Raw genomic sequence first — 5,786 nt, forward strand, 5'->3', positions numbered from 1 at the left:
CCCCACCCCACCCCACCCACCCCACCACCACGCTGGCCTGACTCTGGCAAATGTCATAAGGCTCATCTTATGCTTGCCCAAAGAAAAGCATTTTTGAATTCCAGAAAGAGCCTACTTTTGGTCCAGTTTTGGAAGAAAGCAATTATTTAGGCTCTTGCAAAATAAAAAGTCCTAAGTAAATGAGGCTAACGGCAGCAAGGTCCCCTCCCCGTGGTTATGCCCAGTGGGAAGACGTGCTCCAGTGGCACTAGGATCAGGGTGACATTGAGCAGGTGTCTTAACTCACTAAGCTTGTTTTCTCGCCTGCAGAGTGAGAGCATGGCTCCTGTCACACTCGGCAGAATGAACTGGGCTGAGCACCAGCTGTGCACGCCTAACCTGCCTCGTGTGGTTCCTCCTCTTTCCCCAGAGGCCCGAACCTCTTTGGGCTTTATAGTTCCTGTTTTTGTTTTCATTTTCTTAAAGTTGTATTGATTCAGATTTTCAGATGTTGATTCCATGGATTTTTGTTCTTTTGAAAAGAACCATTGAATAAATAAAAATTATAATTCCAGGAAGGAAAAACCCTGTTGATGAGACCTTGTTGAACAGGGTTTCTAACTGCCTTCTCCCCAGGGCCTCTGAGCACGGTCCTGACGGTTCCCTGTCGTAACTTTCTTCAGTGCCCCCAGAGCCCCTTCCCTGGGATTGTTTCCCCTGACAGCTCCAGCCCTCTTCTCAGTGGGAGGACAGAGGGCTGGCTGAGAGGAACAGGCCTTCTGTGCTTGTAAACTGCCTGTGCTGCCTCTAAACATCTGCTCGGAGCTCTGCAGTGTCCATCGCTGACCTGTCCTGTTTGTGAAAGACAGAGAATCAAGACGCGGTCAGGTCACGTGGCTTGCTCGGGGTCCCATGGATATCTCAGAACCATAACTAGGTGGCACTTAGAGATCAAGTATAAATCTTCCTGTTACAGGTAAAGAAACTGAGTCCGAGTTCCCGATGACAAAACAAGCCAGGGTCTGGACTAGAACCCATGTCTTCTGCCTCCTGGTTCAGTGCTCTTTCCACTCCCCCCACTGCCTCCCCGTTACGATGCACGCTGTCCTGAACAGAGAAAGATCTGTTTGAGGCCAGCTTCAGGACCCCATCATGGGCAGTCAGATCCCCGTGATTCTTAGTCATCATCCAGGTCACGGCTTCAGCCTACCCCTGGACCAAGCGGGAGCACACCAGCAGGTTGGGGCAGGAAGGGTGTGCGGGTGCCTCTCACTATAGAACTCGTCTTTAGACACCACAAGTGCACCACTAGCAGCTCTGGACTGGATTTGAAGAGATGCACCGTGTCCCAGTGACCTCGGCTGGGTGGTTATCCCTGAGGCCAGCTGTCTTGGTGCCTCCAACTACCTGCTTTATAAGACAAGTGGAGAAGAAGTGACCCAAGAAGCCACAGGGGAAGGAATGAACTGAGGGCAAGGACCCTAGGACCACTGTTTCCACACAGGGTCCGGCTGTCCCCACAGACTCAGCCCCTCCCTCTCAGATCCAGCTCGGTCCTTTGTCAGCAGTTGACACCTATTGATCATCTGTTATGCCAGGTGCCAGGCCAAGTGCTTCCTTGGATCATCTCATTTAATCCTCACGAGGATTACCCTTTAAGGCAGGCGTTATTATTCCCCTTTGTAGTTGAAGACACTAAAACTAAAGAGGCGAGTCATTTGCCCAAGCAATACAGTAAGGAGCCAGGCCCGGCCTTGAGCCCAGGTGTGGCTGGCTCCAGAGCCCACACTGCACCACCTGTCCTTCACAGTCCATGGCCACAGGGCCCCACATCGTCAGGCTCTGCCCCCCACTTTGTAGATGTGCCCAGAGAAGAGCTTTACCCCTGGATCCAAGATGTAGAAGAGCAGACTCGCTGGGCAATTCAGTCCCCAACTCCTGCTCCAAGAAGTCTGTCTGCTCTGTCCCCTGCTATGCCTGTGCGCCCAGGCCAGGCCAGAGCCAATCCTCTGAGTTCGCGGAAAACCTACCCAGCCTCGCCTGGGGTCAGTTCTTTTAGTTTTATTCTCCTAACCTGAGACTCTAAAATTGGACTGAGTTGTGATTTTATAAAACCCACAGCAAAAGGATTGAGATCAGTGAAGAGGGTCAGAACCTCACTTTGTCCTAAGGCATACTGAGCTCCAGTTTGCTCTAAAAATAAACTCCCTTCCCCTGTGACTAGAATGAGGAGCTTGACCGCCACAGGGTCCTCTCCCTGCTGACCGGAAGCCTTGGCCAGTTAATGGGGAGGTGAGACCTTCCCTCGCCCACCACGTAACACACACTTTTAAAGCTTGTCATACACTTTGTCTTTGGGTCAAAGATTTTTTAAAAGGTGACAGATAACTAGTGCCAATGGCAAGATATACTCTGGACAGCTCTCCATTTTCTCTAATTTTAAAAAAAAAAAAAAAAGTGAAGTAAATGAAAACAGCGCTTTAAAAAAATCTATACACGGGTGGGAGCCGCGTGGTTTTCCTTTTCCACCTCTGCCCTCTCCCTTTACTGACTGAGAGGCACTCGCTGACAGCTGGTAGCATCATGCCTTTAAATAGCCCTTCTCCGTGCTGCTTCCCCCCGGTGTCACGCAGTTCGCCCTGGCAGGGAAAGCCCAGGACAGGACAGGAAACTTCAGAACTTTCTGAGGGAGGAAAGAACTTGCTGTAAGATATGCTCCCTCTTGCCAAGACCTTTTGGTCTAAGGAGCTTGCGCTGTTGCAGCCACTTCCCCTAGAAGTTTCCAAGGAAAAACTAAGCTGCTCCTTCCTCCTCCCGTTGTCTCCTGTGAGCGTCACATCAGGGTGGGCTCATGCCCACTCCTCTCCATGAGGAAACAGAGCTCAGGGCTTCTCACTCTAGGTCTAGGGCCCTTTCTACCCCAGCACGGTCCCCCCTCTTCATAGGGACGATTGTGGCATGGGACAGTGGGGAGGAAAGGGCTTGAGGTCCTACGTCTCAGGGAAGGCGATGGTTCAGCTGGCTCAGGACCGTGTTGAGCAAGATGTGGATGAAGGAGGGGGCTTCCTCTCTCTTTCTCTTTACGCGTTGGCATAGTTTAAAGTTTGAGAATGGGTTATATTTTCTTCCTCCGTACTTGAATGTTACATTTGTCTGCTTCCTGGGGTTGCTCTCCCTCACTTTGTTAAACAGCGTGTAATGGACATGGCTTAACTGCTTCCCGCAAACTGGTGGCTGTCAGTAGTCACCTTAATTACAGCCCAGAGGCCTCACTGAGTGTTCTCTGTGGGCAGGCCTGTGGGGTCACCAAGAAGAGGACGTGCTCCCCGCTTTCCAGGGCTGGCAGTGCAGCCCAGCAAGCAAGATGTGAGCACATGTGACAGATGCCCTGGAAGAATCACAAAGAGTATCTATGAACGGGGAGAGAACTGTCTGGTGACCAGGGAAGGCTTGATGGGAGCAAGGACATTTGGCCTGAGCATGAATAAGACCCAAAGGTGGAAAATGACATGCGTGGGGAAGAGCAAGTGGCCGAATCGTGGGCGGACGAGGAGAGCTCACATCCTAGACGTGCATGGGCTTTTAGGGGTCTGCGGCATGCCCCAGTTGCATGTAACATCGCAGTAGGGAGACTTACCTGCAGTGTTTCTGGGAGAGCATCCTTGGCTTTTTTAGATTCTCGAAGTGTTTGTGTGTAGGATGGGGAGTGGTTTTACGATTCCAAAAATGTACTGGAGGAAAAGGTTAATTTTTTTTTTAATGTGTTCTGGATGGAGCCAGACAGTGAAAGTCATAGAGTGCCAGGCTGTGAGTTTGGGGAACCTGAAGATTCTCGGTTGGGTTAGTGACTGCTCTCTGAGAATTTATCTAGTCGAAGCAGAAAGGTGAAGTTGGTCTTGTGTCCAGGGGAGCAACAGGCCTCTACAGCAATTTTATTGAAAGGTAACAAGAAGGTGTCAGGAAGGAGAGGGGGATATTGGGAGGAAGAAGAACCCGCAGGATGAATTCAGCACAGGGGTCTAGGGAGAAGTAGGAACAGGGTTCCCTTACAAAGTGCAGATGGGCCAAAGCACTTTCCAAGACCTAATACTGGGGAGCACTTCAGTTGGGACAAACATGCTGGTTTGAATAACACAGAGACATCCAGGTCAGTGTCCTGCAGGTGCTTGGAAATGTGGGACTAGAAGTTTGGGAGAGAAATGAGGGCTGGAGACCCAGACTGGCTGGTTCTCTGCTAAGGGTGGTGTAAGCCTGAGAGTAACCACGCTGTGCCTGAGCCCGAGTGCAAAGTCAGACAGGAGAGACCTGGGGAGGGTGTTCCTCTGGGGAAGGAGGCGGAGTGAGGAAGAGAGAAGAAGGAGCTCGGTGATGCTGCGTGACGTCACACAGAAGGGGGGCTTCCAGCGCAGGGAGCCAACATTTAAGTGCAGGGAGGTTTCAGAGGCTAGGACTGAGAAAGCCAGAGCAAAGTGGTGAAATTCAAAACAAGGTTTCAGGGGTCTCGGTGTTGGGGGACGGGAAGGTAGTCAGGTGTCATCACTAACTGCATTGTGCTGGGATCTAGGGTGGCCCCGGCCTGCTGAGTTGCGTGGGGCTACTCGCCCCTGCACCGAAGGATCCCTGTTTGAGTTACCAGGACTTCTGAGCACCTTCGCTCTCTTCTAGCTGCTTCGGCTGGTCTGTCTCTTGTCCTTAAGTTAGCTCCTCGGCTCCTTCTATTTGCTGTTCTGATCTCCTGGGAGCCTGGTGCACCAAGCTTATTGGAACCATATCCTACATAACGGACTGTGGGAGGCTCCTTGGGTGAGGTACCTAAGGCCTTTGCAGTCTGGGTGACAGGTCTTCTTGGTGGCCCTTCCTAGTTGTCACGATTCTGGGTGAGCCACTTGAGTAAGGTGTGACCACTCTGATCTCGTGGGAGTCAGTGGCAGGGGAGGAGGAAGTAGGAGGCAAGCCTGGCTGACCAGGGCGTGGGGTGCCCACCCTGACTTCTCCAGCTTCCTTTCCCTCTACTTACTTTCTCATCCTTTATCTTCTGGCAGACCTTTTGGTTCCCAGCTCACAGCTAGCCGTCCCATGCCCCCAAGCCTCTGCGTCTGCTGTGTCTTTTGCCTAGAACCCCGCAAGGCCTGCTGTCTCTCCTGATTGCCCCAGACTGGTGCCTCCTGGCACCTCCACAAGTGCCCTTACCGCTCAGTATCACTTACGTGTCTGTCTCCTCCTCTAAACTAAGATCTCCTGCATGGCGGGTTCCATGTCTGGGTCATCTCAAACCCTGGCACCTCATACAGCGCCCAGCACAGAGTGGGCCCTGCACATGCCCCTCTCCTGATGGGCGATGAAGAGCCCGCTTCCGTTCCAATCTGGGTGCCAGAAAGTCTAAACAGCAGAGGGGCACGCCCCAGATCCGGCCCCTAGTCTTTGACCGGGGAAGGTTTTCTGATGACCAGCCTGGCTTTCTTTCCAGCAGAACAAACTACGTATATGTTTAGAAATAAATGTAGACCATGGGCACTTAGAAATCCTTTTTATTAGACCCTCTTTGTCTACATGAAGTCAAAGATCCAGCTGAGTGAAAAGTGCAACCCTCGTGATATTTCAGATCACCAAAACAGCTGGGTGTTTGGCTTGGTCACACTGTGGCTTGAAGCCTTTGTCTTATGCCTGGGAACCGGCAGACGGAACCTGAGTACTGCTGTCTAATAGGATTTGGCAGCCAGGAGGGTCTGCGTACAGGCCCTTTAAATATTCGTGCAAGATAACACAGTAGTGAAGTACATGTTCATCCCTTGGAAAAATCCAGAAGG

The 5,786-nt window shown here is 51.6% G+C and overlaps 1 protein-coding gene across 1 annotated transcript in view; it reads left to right on the forward strand.

The window, feature by feature from the left end:
• Positions 1 to 5,786, forward strand: part of BABAM2 (BRISC and BRCA1 A complex member 2) — a 349,865-nt gene that overhangs the window by 343,472 nt on the left and 607 nt on the right. The window lies entirely within an intron of this gene.

This window comes from Pteropus alecto, unplaced genomic scaffold (genome assembly GCF_000325575.1).
Source record: "Pteropus alecto unplaced genomic scaffold, ASM32557v1 scaffold61, whole genome shotgun sequence".
NCBI classification, from domain to species: domain Eukaryota; kingdom Metazoa; phylum Chordata; class Mammalia; order Chiroptera; family Pteropodidae; genus Pteropus; species Pteropus alecto.